Here is a 22808-nt window from a genome sequence, read left to right as displayed (position 1 = left end):
ACTGCACATCTAAGCCATTACTTCTAACTGCTGCATGTGCCCTCCTTCCCTCACCTACGTCCCCAGTGATGGGCCCGCGATGGCCTCCAACTCTTCATTGTCACGCTGCTCTCATGAACATACTGAAAATAATCTGTTCTTCCTTTATGAAGTGGCAATTACTTATTAAATATGGAATTCTTGTATGTACATGGATTTATTTTTTAAATATATATGGTATCTGTAGCTGTTTTACTCATTCATTAGTGACTTTTCTTTCTGTCTTGATTGGTTGTGCCACAGGTGTATCTTATTGACACATATTTTCAAAGAACCAGCTTTTGGTTTTGTTGATTTTTTATATTTCTTTTGTTCTCTATTTGATTAAAAAATTTTTTTTCTTCCTTCTTATTTCTGTAGGCCTGCTCTATTGCTCTATTTCCAGCTTCTTGAGCTAGATATGAACTCATTTATTCTAAACCTCTCTTGTTTCCTGGTAAACATAAGTAAATCTGCATTTTTACCTCTCTAAGTACTGCTATAGCAGTGCCACTCCAAGTTTGACATGTAATATTTTCATTGTCATTCAATTTTAACTATTATATAATTTCCCTTACGAGTTCTTTTAACCCAAGAGCTTTTAAACAGAATGTTATTTTGTTTCCAGACATGTGGTGTTTTTAGCTATCATTTTGTCATTGATTTGAAATTTGTATTGCTTTATGGTCAGAGAATAGAACCTGTCTTAATGATGATTCTTTGGTATTTATTGAAGCTTCCTTTGTGGCTGCTACTTGGAAAACTTTTTGTAAACATTCCATGTGTGCTCAAAAAAGTTTGTATCCTCCAAGTTGGATTGTGGAGTTTTACGTAACCTAATAGCTCAAGCTTGCCAATTTTATTTTTAGATTCTGTAAAAGCTCTGCTTTTTTGTTATTGTTGCTGCTGCTTGATGTCCCAGCTTTTGAGAACGGTGAATTAAAATCCTCGTTATAATTGTTGACTTACCTATTTCTACCAATATTTGGTATTGTTATGTAAATATTTCTTGTACACCAGTACCTCATGTTTCTCTTGCCCCTTTCGTTATAGCTCTTTTTTTCTTGTATTCTATTTTGTCAGTGGTTGAGGTTTTTATCCCAGTTTTCTTTTGGTTCTTATTTATATGTACTTGGTATCTTCTGCCCTGCCCCCAGCTCTGGCTGCTCTGTCTGGATGGATGTGTTTATAGATGCAGATTCCTTTACGTCATATTTTACATTCATGAATATTATGATATTTATGCCTATCAGTTCTGCCACCATAAATACCAGTGTGCAAATCCCTGTCTAGGTTGTGCCACAGACACCAGTGTGCAAATGTTCATTCGTGTCCCTGCTCTCCGTTCTTCAATATCCACCTAGCAACGGGGTTGCAGGATCATATAGCAACCCCACTGCTAGCTCCTATGGAGCCACCACACTGACCTCCAGAGAGGGCTGCACCACCCTTCTTCCCTACCAACAGTGGATAGGTCCATCTCTCTCTCCACACTTTCTCCAGCACTTGAACAACTCAGTTTATTTTTAAACATTTTTATGCATACAATCCAACCAAATTCGGTGGTTCCCAGTATAATCAAATAGCCATGCCTTTACCACTGCAATCTATAGGAGCACATTTCCATTTCTTCTGCAAAGAATCCCATCCCCTCTGTGCTGGTCTGAATCTGTGGTGGATCCCAGAAAAGCCATGCCCTTTGATCCTCATTCAATATTGCTGGGTGGGAGCATTTTAATTGTTTCCATGAAGAAGTGACCCATCCAATTGTAGATGATAACTTTTGATTAGATGATTTCCATAGAGGTGTGTCTCCACTCACTGAAGGTGGAGTTGCTTACTGGAATCCTTTAAAAGAGGAAACATTTTGGAGAGAGTCCCTTTTTGGTAGAGCCACGTGAAAACCAGCAGACGCTGCCATGTTCGTCATGTGCCCTTCCAGCTGGGAGAGAAACGTTGACCGTCATTGGCCTTCTTGAACCAAGGTATCTTTCCCTGGATGCCTTAGATTGGACATGTCTATAGACTTGTTTTAATCTTGGCCTTAGAACTGTAAACTTGCAACTTATTAAATTCCCCTTTTAAAAAGCCATTTCGTTCCTGGTATATTGCATTCTGGCAGCTAGCAAACTAGAACACCCTCCCTCATATCTGCCTCTTGTTGACATTTAGCTTTGGCATGTTGCCTTTGTTACATTCACTATCTTCCATATCTCTTAACTCCTCCTTCAGATCTTTCATGTACTTCTCTCTGGGTAGTACCTTTATATCTAACTTTCAGTCAGCTAATTCTCTCTTCAATTATGTCTAATCTGTTGTTTAACCCATACACTGAGTTTTCATTTCCACCACACTATTTTTCATTTCTAAAAGTTCTACTTGGTTCTTTTTCAAATTTTATGGTCAGTTTTATAATATCTTGCTGTTTGCTTAGCTTTGTGATTTCATGATATTTCACACTTATATCTTATAGACTATACCTGATTGCTCAAATATCTGAAATCCTTTAAGACTGAAATGTACTATTTATAGTTTCCGTGGATTCTCCCTCCTGGCCATTGGATTCCTTGTATTTGGCAATCTTAGGTTAGTCATTCATTTTGGTCGATCATAGTCTGTGGAAAATATGAGGTCAAAGTTGAGAAATGTTTACTCAGAGCAGAAAGAATTTTCACTTGGGCCAGGGGACGTGATTGATTTGGATGAATTCCAACCCTGAGGCTCTGTTCTCAGGCTTCGTCTGGGAGACCCACGTTTACCCCTCTCACCTTCCCGCAGGCCCAACGCCTTGCCTTCAAGCAACCCTTACCCTCGGCGAGGGCTCTGGCTTCACTTTCCAAGATTGTTCACTCAGGCGGCTGTTGGTTGGAGGTCTCGGTTCCTTGCTGGCTCTTAGCGGGAGGACGCAGTTCCTTCTCACCTGGGCCTCTCAGTCGGGCTACTTGAGTGTCCTCAGGACGCAGCCGCTGGCTGTCCCCAGAGCAAGTGAGCTGCAAAGGGGGGGAGCAACATAGAAACCACGGTGCCTATTATGGCCTAGCTCTGGAAGTCAACGCTATCACTTCTGTCATATTATACTCTTTACAAGTCAGTCACTAAGTGAAGCCACACTCAAGAAGAGGGGATTTAAGGCCCGCCTGTTAAAGAAGGAGTCTCAAAGTATTTGTGGACACATTTAAAAACCACCCCATTTGCTTAATTTCCTTAATATCTTCTCCTAACTCTTTGAAGATTAAAATTTTTATTTTAAATTCTGGTTTTGTGTGCTCTTATAATTCTGCTTCATGTTATATACTTCATTCGATTTTCTGTTTTATAAAATGGGATACGCCCTCCTCGGGCATGTGGTATTTTGTTCTGGGAACTCATGTCCCCTTGGAAGGATCCAGCACTCTGGGTATTGGGATGTTTGTGCTCCAGGGTATCTCCTGGTGGGTGAGAGGAGAGCGGAGGAGGCCAGGCCTCACGCCCCAACCCCTGAAGACTACAAAAGGTCCCTCCCTGCAACTCTCCTGTCTGTTGTTGGGCCGCCTACCGAAGTGTCTGGTCAGGGATTCACCCTTGAACTCTTCAAAAGAGGCAGTGCTATGAGGAGGAAGCTTCCCTGGTGGGAATCCACCATCCATGGTGTTTCGACAAGGAGTGGTGGAGAAGTGAAGGCCCGAGAGTAGCTGGTCAGCGGGCACCTGTCTCCACCAGCGTCTCACCCCGACAGGGCCCTCGGGCAGCCGTGTCTCAGTTGGTGGAGGGAGAAGCCAGAGCAGGACACAAACAAGCTCTTCTAACCCGCCCTCCTACTGATGCATCAGGCCCCTCTACTTGTCAGGCTGAGGCCCGCCCTCCAAACAACCCCACACCCCAATTCGTGACAGCCTGAGGTCTCTCCAGAAGTGCTCAGAGTTGTAGGTTTGTTCCTCAGATCCAAGCTTCTCTCTTCCACAGTTTCTCCAGGGTTGACTTCGTAGCCTGGGCTAGATGGCCATCCCGTGAGGAATCAGAAGGGCTCTTGTGCTAGTTTGCTAACTGCCAGAATGCAACACACCAGAGACAGGTTGGCTTTTAATAAAAGGGGATTTATTTCATTAGTTCTTCAGAGGAAAGGTAGCTAACTTTCAACTGGGGTTCTTTCTTACGTGGGAAGGCTCAGGGTAATCTCTGCTGGTCTTCTCTCCAGGACTCTGGGTTCCAACAACTTTCCCCAGGGTGATTCCTTTCTGCATCTCCAAAGACCTGGGCTGAGCTGCGAGTGCTGAGATGAGGTGTGCTGAGCTGCTTGGGCTGTGCTATGTTGAGCTCTCTCATTTAAGCACCAGTCAATTAGATCAAACATCATTCACTGCAGCAGGCACGCCTCCTAGCCAACTAGGATCAGGAACAGATGAGGTTCACCTGCCATTGGCTCATGTCCGCAGCAATATAACTAGGCATCTTCACCTGGCCAAGTTGACACCTGAATCTAACTACCACAGCCCTCTTCCCCTGGTTTCCTCTGAGCTCGATAAAACAGCCTGGTGGGTTAGAGCAGAGGCAATTACAACGGATGAAGCTGGCCCTGGGAGAGGCAACAGGGAATGCTGGGGCCTGGGGTGAATCAGTGCACGTGCGTCATCTGTGCAGGGCAGTGACAGCCACCGCCAGGCAGGAGTGCAGGCCAGCATCACCGCAACACCGGAAAACCATATTTAATGTGACAGTTCCTCATTTATTTTAAAGGACTAATAGACCACACAAGAAGGTTGAATGGTTGAATGTACCTGGTTGGCCATCCCTGGTTCACTAATCCCTAAATGCTCTTTACAGATTTGACCACCCGGAGTCTGGAGCAGTCCCTGGAGGGACCGGCCAGGGACTGCTGAGACTTTTTGAGAACTTTCTCAAAAATGGAAACGAGGCCTGCCTAGCATGACCTATTCTTAACAAGCCCTCAGTGGAGCCTTGTCCAGCTCGCCAGCCTGCAGTTCTTGGAATCTGCTTATTCCTCTTTTGGAAAATCAGAACAACACTTGCCCATTTCCAGTGATCTGGGGACCCACCCATTCTTCAAAATTCCTCAAAGATTACAGACACTGGTGGGGCAGAGAACTTAACCATAGCGGCCCTTGTTGACTTCAGCATTTGTAAAATAAGCCTCACCTTGCTCCATGCTTTATTTTCCCCAGCACTCTCTAAGTCACCCCATCATTTAAAAAATATTTCTCTTACTCTAAACTTCCAAGCAGGTTTTGACAACTCCTTTGCATGTATTGCCATCTCCAACCTTCATCCCATCAAACGCGGACTCTCCTCAGAGCTGTGTGATCCTCGGCAAATCACCCAAACTCTCTGCACCTCAGTGTTCCCTTCTGCAAAATGGGGGAGTGAACGGGGATGGTCTCCAAGTTTCCTTGGGTTAGGGGTCCCTCTGACAACTGGATGAAAACTGTGGACCCTCGTTCAGGAGGAATGATCATGTGGCTTGTACAGGCTACCTTGCTTTTTTTACCTGCCCAGATCATCACCCGCTTTTTTCTGAGGACATCACCCCACTGGAACTCCGTGACCCTGGCTGGGCTCCTGGTGGAAGCTTTCACCGCATCTGGTACAGAACAGCAGCACTTCTTGTCCTTTCAGTTGTTTTTCTTCTTTTAAATGGAACCAGAGGGAAGATCTGTTTTTCTCTTTGGTAGAGGGCCAGGTATGAGTCCTGAATTGCCTGGGCCCTATTTTCTGCTGTGCAGAGAAAGCTGTTCTGTGTGAGAGGGAAGGAAGGCCACAGGGAGAGAGAAGACCAGAGAGTACAGACGGGGAGAGAGACATGCCTTCAGGCATTTCAGTTCTGGATCCAACTGTTCCTGAAGCTAGCCCATCCCTCCCCTTTCTATCCTTTGGTTCGATGAACCAACAAATTCTTTTTTGGTTTAAGTGAGTTTGGGTTGACTGACATTTGTAACAGAATGAGCCCTAATTAGTATGTTGGTGTAAGTCTTGTATTATATATATCATTAAAATTTTATTGTGGTAAAATATGTATAACATAAAAATGCCCATTTTGAGTGTTCGATTTGGTGGCATAAGTTGCATGCACAATGGTGTGCAACCAACACCACTATTTCCAAATTTCTCATCACCCCAGACAGAAACTCTGCGCTCCTTAAGAAGTGACTGTCCACCCCCAGCCCCCTATAATCTGACCCTTATATTTTAATACTTGTTTCATTTCTTGTCCTCACTGTCCTCGGAAGCTTCTAAACCCTTTCAAGGCAACTTTAAAAAAACATCTAACAAGTATGCAACAGGTTTTAATAGAATTACGCACACATTTACTTCTTTTCTCTCAGGCACTCCTGTTCTCACCCCCTCCCTTAGGAGTAAATGCGTTTGGAAGCCAAGGACATTTTTTTAAGGCTCTGGGAAAGGGCCTTGCACACGGGAGGGGAGGCCACGCTGCTGGCCGGCCAGGTGAGGAGGGACCCCGTTATGTGCGGGCACGTTGGCACCCTAAAACCTCCCGGGGGGGCTGGTGGCGTGGTGAGGCGGGGACCGAACAGATGCGAGGCCCCACGCTGCAGGGCTCTGCCTGGAAGCCGAGAGGACGGTGGCTCCCATGTCCCCAGGGGATCCCAGTCTGCCCTGGCCGCCAAGGACAGCAGCTTTTGGAACTTTCCCCGGGAATGGAGCTCGGGTCAGTGAGAGTCTAAACACAGTAGGTTTTTACCACAGGGCCTGGGGGCCTGGCCTGGACAATGGGGTCCCAACCTGAAGCCCTGGGGAGCTCCTGGAATTACAGTGAAGGAGCCGGGCGTGCACACACCGCACGCACACACACGAGGGAGCCGGGCATGCACACATCGCACATGTGCACACACACCAAGGATGCTATAGTATTTTATGCAACTGAAAATTCTCATTTCTTCAAGTAATGAATATCAGAAGCACCTTTGCTATCAGAGTGCGTGCGGAGTGGGGGATGGATGTGTGGGCGGGATGCAGTCGGTGGGGTGTCTCGGTTTTCCAAAGGGCCCCTCGTGCCTGGACAGCAGAGCTGAGCACGGTGGGCTCTGATGTGAGTCACTTCCTGAGCCAACCCCCAGGGCCCCAGGGAGAGCTGGGGAGGTCTGGTTCCCAGGGCAGCCTCGACTGCACATTGTGACCACCTGGGGAGTTTTAAATGACCCAATGCCCAAACTGCACCCAGACCAATGGAATTGGAATCTCCGGGTGGCTCTGGGCATCGGAATGTTTTACAGCTTCCCAGGTCGTTCGGGTCACAGCCAAGTGGGAGGGAGGTGGGGCAGCAGTGGGTCTGACTGAGCACCAGGGGGAGCCACGGAGCAGGAAATCTCGAGGTCTGGCAGACGATCCGTCCGGCACCTAAAGGGCAGAGGTCAGGGTCTTTACAGATAGAGACCAAGGCATCTGGCCAACAGTGATTAAGTGGGAACAAACCTGCACCACCTAACCCTGAGCTTTGGGTGTTTCTAGGCTTCCACTTCCAGAAAAGACCAGGGAAGTTCCACCTGTGTGGTTAAGCTCCAGCAGTCAAAGGGCTGCCTCTTAGCGTCCTTACAAATCTGAACTGGACCCCTCTAGAACATATCTGTGTTCCTTGCTCCTCACTCAGGCACTGAGGGCAGGTCCCCTGGGCAGTGAGAGGATTGGGGATGCGTGGGGACAGGGAGGGAGAAGGCAGCCATTCAACCTACAATGGGCTACTTGTGCTCTGCAGGCAGCAGGCAGAAATTCTCCTTTAGGACGGAAGCGTGGAGTTGCCCGCAGGAGAATGAGCCACCTATTGAGGAAATGACAACCGAAGGTACTCGCCACAATGGAGTCATTTTGCCCAGGACCTGGAAATACATCTGTTTCCATTGCTGCCGTGACGTTGTCACTGGCAAGGCGACCCACCACAGAAGCCAAGGGACAAATTCCCTGGTCCTTAAAAAGCCTGTGGGGCAACAGAACCCGGGCCTGGGATTGGGACAGTTAACACAGCAGGTGCACCCACCCCCTTAAAAGGGGCGATGGAAACTTTCCCTGACATTTTAAACCCTCAGCCTCACCCGCCCCTTAGCAGAACCCATTGCCTTCTCATTGAACAGCAGCTACAGAGCTCCTGCTGGGTCAAGAGACATTTATTAAATGCTCTGTGCATAGCAGATAAGGACTGAGGAATGGCTGCTTCACTGGGAAAGCAGAGAGTCTGGTTAATTCCCTTTTGGTCTTTCTCAGAGTTTCCAGCGTTTCCTTCCTCCCTCTTTCCTTCCTTCCTTCCTTTCAACATACCATGAAAGTCATTCTTTTAAAGTGTACAGCTGAGTGGTATTTCCTATATGACAAGGTTGTACAATCATCACTGCTATCTAATTTCAGAACATTTTCAACCAAAAAGAAGCCCTGTACCCGTTAGCACTCACTTCCCACTTCTGCCTCCCCACAATCGTGGCCACCAGTAATCCACTATCGAGCTCTATGGATTTGACTATTCTGGATATTTTGTATAAATGAAAACACAAATAAGTGATCTTTTGTGTTCTCAAATCCTTGGAAACATGAAGCGTGTGATCTTTTATGTTTTTGATTTTTTTCCTTTACATCATATTTTCAAGTTCATGTGAGTCATAGCATGTATCAGATCATTACTTATCATTACTTTTTCATTGTGAAAAATAACTGACTAGTCAGGATTCTCTAGGGGAATAGAACCAACAGGAGATACCTGTAAATATGAGATTTATAAAGGTGTCTCATGTAATCGTGGGGATGGGAGAGTCCAACATCCATAGGGCAGGCTGTGAAGCTGGCGGCTTCAATGAAGGGTCTGGACCAACTCTGCAGGGGAGACTCACTGGCTGAAAGAGTGTTGGGGACAAGAGGCTAGCCTAAAATGGCGACTGGGCTAACATGGCTACCCTGGCTGATGCAACAGCACCTACTTAGTACAACAAGGTTCTTCACGGAAATAGGTTCCCGCCGGGACCTTCCCGCCGGCGCGAATTCCCCACCAATTATCTAACCAGTCTTTCCCGCCGGCGCGAACTCCCTCCTGTCATAATGCTCCACATACCCTACTCCCTCCCCAAGCCGGTATATATACACCTGGCTTGGTTAATAAAATTTGCAGCTTGATCAGAATCCTGTCTTGCTGTCCTTCTTGCGTCTCTCTGTCCCATCGCCATTCTTCCCTCAGCAGGTGGCGGACCCCGTTGACTGTCCTGCGGGTCAGGACAAAAGAGCAGTGAAAGGGCCTCTCTTTTTCCTTTAATGTCTTCAATGATTGGATTTATCTTGTTGGTGGGAGACATGCCTTAATTGATCACAGATTAATCAGCTACAGATGCAATCAGCGGACTGATGATTTAACACACAAGCCTTCCAGTTTATCAGCCAGGCATGAACTATCCTTGTAGCAATGGTAGGCCAGCGCTTGCCCAACCAGACCACTGGGCATCATCCCTCGGCCAAGTTGACACCAGAACCCAACCATTACAAAAACATATATAGAAAAAAACAATAAAGTTCAAAGCTCACCCCAATAATTAGTTATAAAACAGATTTCAGAGTATGGTATGGGTTACAGCTCCACAATTTTAGGTTTCTTCTTCTAGCTATTCCAAGACACTGGAGCCTCAGAGAAATATCAATATAATGATTCAGCAGCCATACTCACGTGTTAAATCCTATCTTCGCTGTTATAACTCCACCTTCTCCTTTGATCTTTCTCCCAATATTTAGGGGTATTTGGGCTATGCCTATTTTAACTTTTTATGTTGGAAGGGGCTGTCGATACTATGGGATGGAGGGATGGAATTAGTTGATGTTCTGGAGAGGCTGGGCCCTCTGGGTTTCAGGACTTATCTGGCCTAGGAACCCATCTGGAGGTTGTAGGTTTCTGGAAAGTAATCATAGTGCCTGGAACCTTTGTAGAATCTCAGCCAGGGCCCTAGGTGTTCTTTAGGGTTAGCAGGAATGGTTTTGGTTGGGGTTTGGCAAACCATGATAAATTGCAACATCTAGCTGAATAAGAGTAGCCTCCAAAGTAGCCTATTGATTCTATTTGAACTCTCTCAGCCACTGTTACTTTATTTGTTACAATTCTTTCCTCCCTTTTGGTCAGGAAGGCATTATCGATCCCACCGTGCCAGGGCCAAGTTCATCCCTGGGAGTCATGTCCCATGTTGCTAGGGAGACTTTCATCCCTGTCTTTTTATTGTTGAGTTGTAATAGTTCGTCATCTCTTCTACATCTTAGACCCTTATTAGACATGATTTGCAAATAGTTTCTTCCATTCTGTGGGTTGTCTTTTCACTTTCTTGATAAGGTCATTTGAAGCATAAAAGATTTTAATTTTGGTGAACTTTAATTTACCTAATTTTTCTTTGGCTGCTTGTGATTTAAGTGACATAACCAAGACTCCATTGCCTAACGCAAGGCCACAAAGATTTACATCTATGGTATCTTGTAACTGTTTTATAATTTTAGCCCTTATATTTAAGTCTTTGATCCATTTTGAGTTAATGTTTTGTATACGATGTGAGGTAGGGGTCCAACGTCATCCAGTTGCCCCAGAACCATTTGTTGAAAAGACTTTTCTTTCCCCAATAAATCATTTTGGCACCCTGGTGGAAAATCGATTGATCACAGATGGGTGAGCTAATTTCTGGGCTCTCAATTCTATTCAGTGGATCTGTGTGTCTATCCTTATGCCAATATCACACAATCTTGATTATTGGAGCTTTGTAATAAATTTTGAAATTGAGATATGTGTGCCCTCCCACTTTGTTCTTCTTTTCTAAGATTGTTTTTGGCTATTTTGGGTCACTTGCATTTCCATATGAATTTTAGGATCAGCTTGTTGATATCTGCAGAAAGGCAACTGGAATTTTGATGGGGATTGTGCTGACCTGTACATCAATTTGGGGAGTATCGCCATCTTAACAATGCAAGTTTCCAATCGATGAACATGGGATGTCTTTCCAATTATTTAAGACTTCTTTAATTTCTTTTAGCAATGTTCTGCAGTTTTCAGTGTACGAATCTTACACTTCTTTTGTTAAATTTATTCCTAAGTATTTTATTTTTTGATGCTATTGTATTTGGAATTATTTTCTTAATTTTCTTTTCAGATTATTCATTTCTAGTGTATAGAAATACAATTGATTTTTGTATACTGATCTTGTATCCTGCAACCTTGCTGAACTTGTCTGTTATCTTTAATAGGGGTGTGTGTGTGTGTGTGTGTGTGTGTGTGTATTTCTTAGGACGTTCTCTATACAGGAGCATGCCATCTGTGAATAGAGAGAGCCTTGCTTCTTTCTTAACGGTCTGGATGCTTTTTATTTCTGTTTCTTACCTAATCGCCCTGGTGAGAGCCTCCAGTTCAATGTTGACTAGAACTGGCAAGCATGGACAGATTTGTCTTGCCCCTGATCTTATGGGGAAAGCATTCGGCCTGTCATCATTAAGTATGTTATGTGTGGGTATTTCCTAAATACGCTTTAACAGATAGAGGAATTACATTGAGTGATTTTTATCAGGAAAGGGTGTTGGATTTTGTCAAATCCTATCTCTGTATTTGTTGAGGTGATCATGTAGTTTTTATCCTTTATTCTATTTGTATGGTATATTACAGTGATTAATTTTTGGATGTTACACCAATTTGCATTCCTGGAATATATTCCACTTGGCCATGATGTATAATCCTTTTTATATGTTGCTAGAATCTACACATCCTTTCTTTTTCTGTTTTATCAGATACCTCCTTGTTTCATACATAAGCTTTTACCTAGCTTATTTATATAATACTTATTTATATAATAATGATAATCCATGCACACTGTAGAGAAATAGTAATTCCTTGAGTACAAGGTAAAAAGTGAAATGTCAATCTCCTTTACTACTCCACCCACTTCATTTTGCTGCTCTTCTGGTGTTTACCGACAAACACGAAATTATGTTTTTGCCCTATATTTCTTGATTTGCGAACATCAAACTGCAAGCTCATACTCTCTGGTCCCTTCCCATTTTCTTCTTCCCCAATTTCTATTCTTTTTACCTCTTTTCTCTTAGTGGTATGATAGGTTGTGTTTCCAAAGTTGGCGGGAATAGTTTCCACTCCACATTCTCGTGTGCAATGCTAATTTATCTTTCCTCCCATCAAGAGGTGGGTCTAGTTTCCCTTCCCTTGAATTTTGGCTACCCTGTTGATCAATAAAATGCAAAGGGAGGGGCAACATTTACCTACTGAGGCTGGACCTTAAGAGACCTGCAACCTCTGCCTTCACCTTCCGAAGTGTTCCCTCCTGGAGCCCTTTCATCATCCTGTGGGGAAGCAAAGAGGTCCAGCAGCTCCCCCGGAGAAGAAGGAGGCGCCTGGCCGGAGGTCCCAGCTGAGCTTAAACAAGCACTAGCTGCCAGTCATGTGAGCACAGCACTGTGGGACCTTCCAGCCATCCCAGCGCCTCGGCCAGTGCCCAAGGAAGAAAAAACACGCAGCGGAGCCTTGCTTAAATTCCTGAGCCACAGAATCCTGAGCAAATAAAATAGTTGTTGCTGCAAGCCACAGATAACTGAAACAAATGGTTGCCTTATAATATAAATTCTATACTTAAACTATTATTTATTAATCCACTCCCCACTACATAAAATAAAAAAATTGTCCATCCCATTATCTTCCCACATTTCCCAATGTCTGTGACTGTGTCATTGCTTTCACTTTGTCAATGCTTATAGTCTTTCATTCTGTTCTCATCTGAAGTGTTTTCTGCATCTCTTATCTGGATGTGCTCTGTCTAGTACGGTAGCCCAGAGCCCGGTGAGACTTGACGTGTGGCCAGTCTGACTTGAGACAAGCTGAAAGTATAAGATACATGCCAGATTTTGAAGATTTAGTGCTAGAAAATGTAAAAATCTCATTATCATTTTTATATTGATTATATGTTGAAATATTTTAGATACTTAGGTTTAAATAAAATATGTTATTAAAATTAACCTCAATTGTTAATTTTTACTTTTTAAATGTGGCTATTAGAGTACTTAAAATTATGTGTGCCATTCACATGGCTTCTATTGGATGGGGCGGGTCTAGATGCTGGTTTTACAATTTTTGAACCAATAAATACCACTTATATTATTAGGACAGAAGATTGCAATTGGATCCATTAAAAAGTAAATGTAATTCTTTACTCTACACATGAACTGCTTGAAGCAAGTGTTTTAAGGAGGATTTAATGGACCCTCACTTCTTATACTCCAGCTATTTCTCAAAATTTGCTTGCTTCGGGTCTGTGGTTGCCTTGGGGCTGGGAAGATGGGCTGAGAAGAAATATGAGGGAATTTTCTGGAGTAATGAAAGTGTTCTCTGTCCTGATTGTGGGTGAAGAGAAATGAGTATACACTGTAGCCAAAACCAGCGGCATGCAGGCCTACAGCTGGCTCCCCAGTAGCATGCACACCTGCTGGACTATGCGCCTCTCCCCCAAAAAACAAACTAACTAAACCTGGTTGAATGGTTCACTTAAGCTCTGAGCATTTCACTTGTATGTAAATTATGCCACAATTAAAAAAAAAAAATAGCTTGCTTCATTTAAGGGCCATAACTTTCTTGTATAAGTTTTTGTTTTTCCTAGAGCTTTTGGTTATCCCTCTTTTTATATTGGCAGGGAGACAAAGATCATCCTCTTTCTTAAACATTACCTGTTGACTGGAATCCACTTCTTGAAAAATTATTCTTCTTGTAACTCCCTGACTTCCTACTCTAATTGCCCCCAGTTTTCCAGGTCTGTGAACAATTGTCATTCTGGGATTTTTTTCCCCATTGTGCTCCTCAGTTGGTTTCTCTATTTCTTTTTCCTGAATTCCTTTCTCACTGTGCCTCAGTATGTCCTTGAACAACTTTATTTTTCAGAGAAGATGTCTAGAAAGTCAACGTCCTGAGTCCTTAATTATCTGAAAAATTTTTATTTGATCTTTTGACTGGACATGGTACTCTGGGATCAAAGCAGCTCTCCCTGAGAACTTGGAAGCATTATTTCAATATCACCACAATCCGGTATGGCTGAGGAGAAGCTCCTCGCCTGACACGTGACAGCAGGGGGCCTGTTTTCCTCTCTGTTTTTTCATTATCCTTAGAGGGTTGTAATATCATTAGGCTGTGTCTCAGGCTTGTTTTGCTTTGGTTTGGGTTTTGGTTTTGGCACGTGAACTCTTTCAACCTGAAGATTCACACCTTTCTTCAACTCAGGACTATTTTCCTCTAGTATTCCAAACCCCCCGTCTGTTTCCTTCCTGCCTTCCTCTTTCCTCTTTCCTCCTCTCCTCTCTCTCTCTCTCTCTCTCTCTCTCTCTCAATCTCTCTCTCTCTCTCTCTCTCTCTCCTCTCTCTCTCTCTCTCTCTCTCTCTCTCTCTCTCTCTCTCTCCTCTCTCTCCTCTCTCTCTCTCTCTCTCTCTCTCTCTCTCTCTCTCTCTCTCTCTCTCTCTCTCTTCTCTCTCTCCTCTCTCTCTCTCTCTCTCTCTCTCTCTCTCTCTCTCTCTCTCTCTCTCTCTCTCTCTCTCTCTCTCTCTCTCTCTCTCTCTTTCTTTCTTCCCTTTTTCTGGAACTTCCATAGGGCCGGCTCCTCCTGTCCCTCAAGTTTTCTCTTTTTTTTTTTGTCCCTCCTTTTCTGCCAGCCCCTTAGGTGCTGGAGCCCCGCGTACCCAGCCAGAGCGTCTTCTCCTGCGGCCCAGCACCTCCTCGGGAAGGCCGCACCCACGCCGGCCGCTTGGCCTCGCTCCTGTATTCTGACACCTGCCTAAACCATAACTTTTTCCAAACTCTCAAGCGCTTCAGACCCAAATTTCCTTCTACCTTTCCAGCCTGACGGCAGGGTTGAGTCACCTTAAGCATCACATGTCTCAAACCAAAGTTACTTTCTTTCCACTCCTTCACCAACTGTCCCTACAATTGTCCCGAGTGAGTAAATGGCTCCACCTCCCACAGGCCCAGGCCCCGCCTCCGTCCACTGCAGCCCTGACGCCTCCTGTGCCTCGGCCGGTCCCTGCCTTTCCAGCCCTCGGGCCAGCATGCCTCCTGCCCTCACCTTTACCTCCCCTCTCCCGTGACTCCCTCTCTCCATCTCACTATGTTTCACTGTCCTTTCTTCTGCAGAGAGAAGAGAAAGAGGGGAAGGGAGGAAAAAGGAAGGAAGGAAGAGAGAAAGGAGGGACGGAAAGAAGGATTGACACTCCAGAACAGTCATTCCTGATAGGGGAAAGACTGCCAGTAAGTCTTTGATCAATAAACTTGTTTTATATCAATGAAATTAGGATGAAATCACTCTCCAGGACAAGCTTAAAGGGAAAAAGAAGTCAGACACACACGCTGCAGGGTGGACAAAGGGGATGAAATGAGGAGGGGGTGGGGAGAGGAGGGCAGGGAAGAGGGGAGAGTTCCCAACTCACTGTGTAGGGCGTTTCAGCACCAACTGGGGGAGCCCCTCCATCTTCTCAGGGTCCCCTCTCCCCACTGTGAACCTGTAGAGACCAGGGACTTCAGCTCCAGACGCCCCCCAAATGGGAGGATGGTTCAGATCTGGGGGGAGGCAGTGGTGTCTGACAGTGGTGCCGGTAGGCCAGCAGGGAACAGACAGAACAGGTGTTGAATTGGATTTGGGTTTTTGCATTGTTTCTATTTCAGGGCAGCAGGGAATCAGGGGGAGTGGAGGCGGCAGTGACTTTGCACAACTTACATTTGTTGAGCAGATCCCTGAGTTCCAGCTCCTGTTGAGCTGAGCACTGGGTAGAGGTTTCAGACCTAAGTAAGTCTTTACGCTCTCCCATAACCAGTGCTTCCTAACCAGGGGTTGGCTAACTAATGACAGAGGTTACTGTCAGTATTTGAATTTTGAATGGAACAGGCAGAAGAGGCAAATGGGCACATCATGACACACTGCTGGGGGGACACAGGTGTATCAGTCAGCTTTCATGAGGTGATGATGCCATAACAAACAACCTCCAAATCTTAGTGGCTTAGTAAACACCAATGGCTGGGTTCTCACTCACGTTACAAGTTGGTGGTTGTAGCTCTGCCTTAGGTGACTTCTTTTGCCAGGACTCAGATCGAAGGAACAGCCCCTGTCTGGAATCTAGCATTCCCAAAGAAAAGGGGGAAGAGCGAGAGAGCTGGAAGAAACACACAATGCCTCTGAAGGCTTCTGTTTAGGACAGGCCTGTGTCACTTGCACGCACATTCCATGGGGCATAGTTTATCACCTGGCCGAGCTGACAGTGGGGTGGGGAGGTGCGCGCTTTCCTCAGGAACCCCGTGGATCTCAGGGCAGGGGTGACTCACCCCTAGAGGAAGGGGGTAGCCACAACGGGAACAGTAAAGCAACCTACCACCCCTGGTCAGCTTTCTTTACAGAGTTACAACTGCCCTTATCTTTTTTTTTTTAAGTTATTTAATGAATGCTGCAGACAATAAAGAAAATCATTTCACACCATGGAGTCCGTGAGAGACAATAAGAAAACCGGGCACCGGGGAGAAGAGGTCAGGAGCACGGGCAGGGGGCTCTCTCCAGGCCCTGGGGTCGGGAGGCGCCACTTCCCCTGGGCTCATCCGGAGGCCCCAGGGTCCCCGGCCTCCCTGAGTTTACCAGCTTGGCGTGTCTGGGGCCGGGGTGGTAGTTTGAGTTGTTTTTGTTTTAATAAACAAAGATCAGATCCTAGGAGCCAGCCCCGCCGTGTGAGGCGGCCGGAAGTGCGCTGGTTCCTGCTGTCTGTAAACATGTGGGCGCAGGGGCTGGGCGGGCGCGCCAGGGGGTCTGGGCGGGGGGCGCGCGGGGCCTGGGCGGGCGCGCCAGGGGGTCTGGGCGGGGGCGCGCGGGGTCTGGGCGGGTGGGCGCGGGGCCACAGGACAGCCAGGCCCTTCCGAAGCCTGGGCTCCTGCGCTCACTCGCTCTCTGTCACAGCTGCTGTTTTGTTAAAACAATCAGATCGTTAGAATAGCAGAATCTCAGATCGAAAATAGACTTATATAATTGCAAAATGCAAGCTCGGGAAGGGAACATGGAAATCATCTGGGTGCACCCCACTGCAAAAAAGGAAAACCCAGGTGCGTTAAGTGACCAGCCAAAGTCCCCCAAGGAAAGTGCGCGCTGCGTCCATGCCGCACTCCCAGCGTCCTGCACCAGCCCGGGCCTTGGTGTGTGTTTGTTGAATGCAGGAGCAACGACGGAATGGATTTATCAATGGATCCCAGATCTCCCCGTTCTGCTCCGGGATTTCCAGGTTCCAGGGCTGGGCAGTGAGGGGTCAAGCGGCAGTTCAAAAGGCTCCAAGATTTGGGTTCCTTTTGTCCAGCGAGGTCGTGGGGGGAGGGGCAGGGGAAGGGCTTCTCGCAGCCCCTCCAGGTTTCTGACTCCAGCTTTTCAGGGTGAAGTCTGCTCCGCCTGCCAGCACTGGTAGATGGTCTGTGACTAATCAATGACTCACATACCAGGCTAGCAATTCGGACACAGAACTTGTGGGCCGGCAGACCTGACACCCTGATGGGAAAATGGCAAGAACATTTCAAAGACCTTGGAGACTTTATTCTGGCCTTAATCCACAGTTTCCCAAAACTGGGTACCCTGAGATTCCACTTCCGAAGGAAGATACTAATGGGTGTCAACGGAATTTATGAAATGCCCGATTGAATACAATTAAACAGCTTGTGTTAATATAACAAAGCCAACCTCTACTGAGCCCTCACTATCAGCCAAGCACTGTTCTACAGGTTTTAAATGTATTAACTCTTTTCATCTTAATAAAACCTGCATGAGGCAGGTACTACCTTGAAAACAATGGGGCACAGATAGGGTCAGTAACTTGCCCAAGGTCACACAGCTGGCAGACAGGCAGCATTGGATTTGAACCCAGGCAATGTGGCTCCAGGACGCACGCTCTTCCCCCATCCCCCATGGCCTCTAAGGACAATTCTCACCACTGCCTGAGCACCCACTGCCACGCGTGGGGTATTGGGCTAGTGCCGCAGAGTTGCCTTATTTATTCCTCAGAACGACTCCTTCAGGTATGAGATATTATTCTGATTAGTATATGAGGAAACAGGTTCAGAGAGATAGTTTACCAAAAGTCACGGCCTAAGAAGTGGTGGGGTGGGACTTCAAACAGCAGTTTGCTCCCCAGCCCCCTCCCCGCCAAGCTTTTAAATGTTGATGAATTATTTGGAAGGTGGGTGCCAGGTCTTGAAATAGAAATTGAAATTTAACTAGTAGCTATGGGGACTGAATCATTATAAAGATGTCTGTAACTGTTTTCTAGTGTATTATAGATTAGCCCAAAGGAAATACCCAAAATGACTGAAACCTAGTGAGTCGCAAATTGTAAGAAGCTCAGTGACCGGCCCCCACCCCCACTTGCTCCTCGTCATCCGGCTTTACAACTTCAGAGTCTCCCAACTCCTAATGTTATTCAATTGAGTCAGCCCGGAGCTAAGGATTGACTTGTTATGCTAATGGTTATCCTAGCATAGTTCTAGTTTAGCTCTGCTCCTTTACACATGTAAATTATAGTTGTTTATCCTAGTTATTGTAATGGTAAGAACCCTATCTCCCCTTGTTTGAATCCATAAAAACTCTATATAAACTCCTAAGATTCAGGGAGACAGATTTTAGACCTTTAGGCCAAATCTCTTCTCCTTCTTTTGAGTTGCAATAAATTCTTTGTCCCTTTGAAGCTCTCGGTATCCGAGATTGGCTGCTCTGTGCGTGTGGCAGAGAAGCCGCCTTTGACCCGTATCTGCCTGGGGGGCTGATTTCACTAGTCACTGAACTTCCCTGTATATTTGAAAATTGCCTTAAAAAGCCCCCACGTGTGCTTTCCCCCACTGTGCAGCTTACTGTGTGTCTCTGAGATGGGTGAGGAGGGAAAGGAGAGGGCAGGGTTAGAGGTGCGCTTAGCAGAATTCCCCAAACTTTTCCAGCCACAGAACCCCTTTTGTTTTCTCTGAGGCATCTTACGGGAATGAAGCTCCGAGGCCTTTCTTGGGGGAGGTCATCCATCACTCTGGCCCAACAGCTCAGCTCTGTCCAAGGAAAAAGCTGCTTCCTGGTGGTTCTTGTCTTGGAGTTGGGTCTCAGCAAGTCAGAGAGCTGGGGGCGCTGGCGGTGCTGGGGGCGCTGGGGGTGCTGGGGCCTCAGGAGTGAGTGGTGAGGAAGCTGCTGCAGGCCGCGGCCTGGGCCAGGCAGGACAGACCCCGGGGCCGGGGAGGCCACGGTGGCATTTCCAGGTCACTGCAGGAGACAGAAGGCGAACGGACATGCCCAGGCAGGCTGGGACTTGAAATCCCCCATTGTTTATGACCGTCGTGTATCCGTTCCATCCCTCTCCGTCCACACGGCACTTCCCCACACGGCAGTTCCTGACACTTAGTAAGGTGGGCAGTGCGGATGCGACTGTGTCCGTCTTAGGGAGGTGAGGGGGGTTGCATGACTCGTCAAGGTCACACAACCAAGGTCACGCAGGGAGAGCAGTGCCCTTCCCACTGCCCCCCAGCCCTGCCCGGGGTTGCAGTCTTTAGTTTGTGGTGGGGGGGAGGGAATTTGCTGAGTCCAGGTAAAGAGGGCGCAGACTGTGGTCAGGTGGGTGCGGACAGAGGGGGACAGGTGGGCCCAGCGGCTGTGGGGGCCCTGGACAGGAGAGCTGGGTCTGTTCTAAGGCCCTGGCTGAGGACGTGGGGCACTCGGTTCTCCCGGCTGGCTCAACTGCCCGCCTGTGCCCACCTGCGCCCGCCGCACCCCGGGAACTGACCGCCTGTGCCCACATGTGCCCGCCTGTGCCCACCTGCGCCCGCCGCCCCGCCTGTGCTGGCCGTGCAGCCCCTCCCTGCAGCTTACACCTGACCTTATCTACCTGCGCTCAGCACTCCCGCCCCCACTCCACCAGGGGCTTTTCCACGAGTGACATCTACTTTCTTTGTTGCTTCTTTGTTTCATGACTGTCTTTTAATAGGAAGTAAGGAAGGAGGAGGAGGAGAAAGAGGAGAATAGTCATTTGGCTGTTTACAAAAATCCCAAAGGGGCTGGGCTCCCGCGTCCCTGTTTTGTGCGGCCACCAGCTGCGCCTCTGAGGGAGGCGGCAGAAGCAGAACTCGGCGATTCTCGTTTGATTCCCACCCTCCCCCCCTTACTGTGGTTAAACGCACAAAACATCAATTCTCCATTTTAACCACTCTCAAGTGTACAATTCAGGGCATCTGTATAGTCACCCTGTTGTGCAACCGTCACCACACTCTGACTTCAGGACATTTTCACCCCCAAAAGGAAACCCCACAACCAGTGACACTCTGCGCACCGCCCCCCCACCCCCATCCCCAGGCCCTGGCAGCCACTGACTCGCTTTCTGTTTCTGTGGATTTGCTTATTCTGGGCATTTCGTACCAACGGAATCGTACAATGCGTGGCCTTTTGTGTCTGGCTCCTTTCACTCGGCCTAACGTTTTCAGAGTTGATCTTGCCGTGGCGGGTGTCAGTACTTCTTCCCCTTCTGTGGCTGAACAATACCCCCTCGTGCAGATACACCACATTTTGGTTATCCGTTCATTAGTTGATGGGCGTTTAAGTAATTTCTACCTGTGGCTATTACCAATAGCTGCTCACCGCTATGTCCAGTTCTTGTCTGAACAACTGTTTTCAATTCTTTGGGGTATGCACCCAGGAGAGGAATTGCTGGGGCATACGGCATATGGCAATTCCACGTTTAACTTACAGGGAACCCAGATTTGACTTTTGATGTGCGCTTTGGCTCCTAATTGGATGTCTCTGTGCCTCGGTTTCCCCATAGAAACCACATAAAATGACCTGAACTGTCTCTCAAGAGGGCAGAGGCGCCAGGCCGGACTGGCACCGTACCTGCCAGGCCAGGGGCAGAGACCATGACCTCCAGGCTGTCTGCCTGTCTCTCCCCTGCACCTGCACAGGCATCTGGGGACATGGATAACGAAAGGAGCAGTAACGTTTGGCATTTATCCAGTGCTGCCTACCTGCCAGGCACTGTTCCAGAGGAGACGTGTGGATGCAATGGCACTTGCCCTTCGATCTGAACCTGTTAATGTTCATTTTAACATCGCTTTAATTGTATAATAAAAATGTTCAGGGGTGACAAGGTTATTTAATGCAGGTTGTCTTACTTTGTTCCCAGTTGCCCCTTGTCCACCGTGGGTGGGCTCCTGTGGCCAGCACCCCAGGACCTGGGGACAGGCAGTATAGTATGTGATTGCTAACACCTGGTTCCTTAAACTGTCTGTGACTCAGTTTTCCACTCCCACGCCAAGCTCTTCCCAGGGCCGCTGTGAGGATGCTGACGTAATATATACAGCATCCTGCCAGGAATGAAAGTGTGTCCCTAGCACACGCCTGGCCCTGTGAATGTGAACACACTTGGAAATCAGATCTTCGAACACGTGACCAGCTAAGACGAGGTTCGGCGAGATTAGGATGGGCCCTAACCCAGTGTGACCAGAACTCTCATAAGGAGAGTAAATCTGGACAGGGGCAGAGAGGACCGATGCGGAGGGAGATGGGGTGGGGGTGGGGGCGAGGGGAGAGGGAGAGGGAGAGACGGGCACAGGGCAGAGGCAGAGACCGAGTTACGGATTGCCAGCCGGGAAGCACGGCCCTGCCGTCACCTTGACCTTGGGCGTCACACTTTCTCAGAACTCAGGAAGTGAGTTCCCGATGTGTAAGCTGCCTAGTCCATGGTGCTCTGCTGCCACAGCCCCAGCAGACTAAAATCTAGACTTGCAGTGGGTTACACGGTGGCCCTTGAGAAGGTGTGCCCACCTCCCCACCCTTGGAACCTGCGAATGTGGCCTTCTTTGGAAAATGGGTGTCTGCGGATGTAACTAAGTTAAGGATTTTGAGATGAAGTAATCTTAGGTTACAAAGTGGGCCCTAAATCCAATGACAAGTGCCCTTATAAGAGACGGGAGGAGAGGAGGCACAGTGACCCAGAAGAGGAGGTCAGGTGAAGGCTGAAGCAGAGATGGGGGGATGTGGCCACAAGTCAAGGATGGTCTGAAGGTGCCAGAGGCCTGCAGGGGCCAGAACGAGTCTTCCCCTATGACACTCAAAGGGAGCGCTGTCCTGCTGACCTCTGGCATGTGGACTTCTGGCCTCCAGAACTGTGGACACATAGATTCCTGCAGTTTCCAGCCCACCCCATTTATGGTCATTTGCCACGGCAGCCCCAGGAGGCTAAGACAGCACTTGAAATGGGTCTCTGACCGCGTCGCTCACAGCTGTCCACAGGTGTCTCTGGGCCTCATGCTTTGCCCGCAGCTTTTGAGAGGACGTGGTTGGCCAGGCTTCTGCTGCCCTCTCCCCAGGAACCCGGGATGGCCAGACGCTTAGGGGACCACTGGGCTCAGGTCAGGGCCGCCTGGAACACTGGCCACAAGGAGCTTTTCTAGCAGGAGCCAGGGGCTGGGACCGCCTGGGGGACTGAGGGGACAGTGGGGCTGGGCTGTCCACCCTGCTATTCAGAGGGCCAGGGTGGAAGCTGAGTGCCCCGGCCTCCAGCGCAGGCCCCGAGGCTGTCCAGGTCCCCCTGTCCAGGGCCCGCTCCTCTCCCTGCCCGGCCAGGAGGCTGAGGCAGGAAATGTCCCCACCCGCTGCATTCCGTTTGGTTGTGGGTTTTGCTCTTGGGGAAGGAGGATCAGGCCGAAATGCTAGGAGTTTCCCCATGGATGGGGCGGCCTGAGGGGAGCTGATGTTAAAGGAACGTGGGGCTCAGGACTGGGGTTTAGCTGGGAATTGGTGAAGCACCGCGCTCTCCGGGG

At 47.8% G+C, this 22808-nt stretch overlaps 1 long non-coding RNA gene across 1 annotated transcript in view; it reads left to right on the top strand.

Moving 5' to 3' along the window:
* Positions 1-21046, top strand: part of LOC143651680 (uncharacterized) — a 35662-nt gene extending 14616 nt beyond the window's left edge. Inside the window, exons 2-4 of the long non-coding RNA XR_013160131.1 lie at positions 15141-15254; positions 16428-16520; positions 20813-21046. This is a non-coding gene — a long non-coding RNA (uncharacterized LOC143651680). The remainder of the gene's footprint in view (positions 1-15140; positions 15255-16427; positions 16521-20812) is intronic.
* Positions 21047-22808: the final 1762 nt, after the last annotated feature.

This window comes from Tamandua tetradactyla, chromosome 12 (assembly GCF_023851605.1).
Source record: "Tamandua tetradactyla isolate mTamTet1 chromosome 12, mTamTet1.pri, whole genome shotgun sequence".
NCBI lineage: Eukaryota > Metazoa > Chordata > Mammalia > Pilosa > Myrmecophagidae > Tamandua > Tamandua tetradactyla.
Note: the sequence above shows the minus strand (reverse complement) of the source record. Positions and strands in the feature narration are given on the sequence as shown.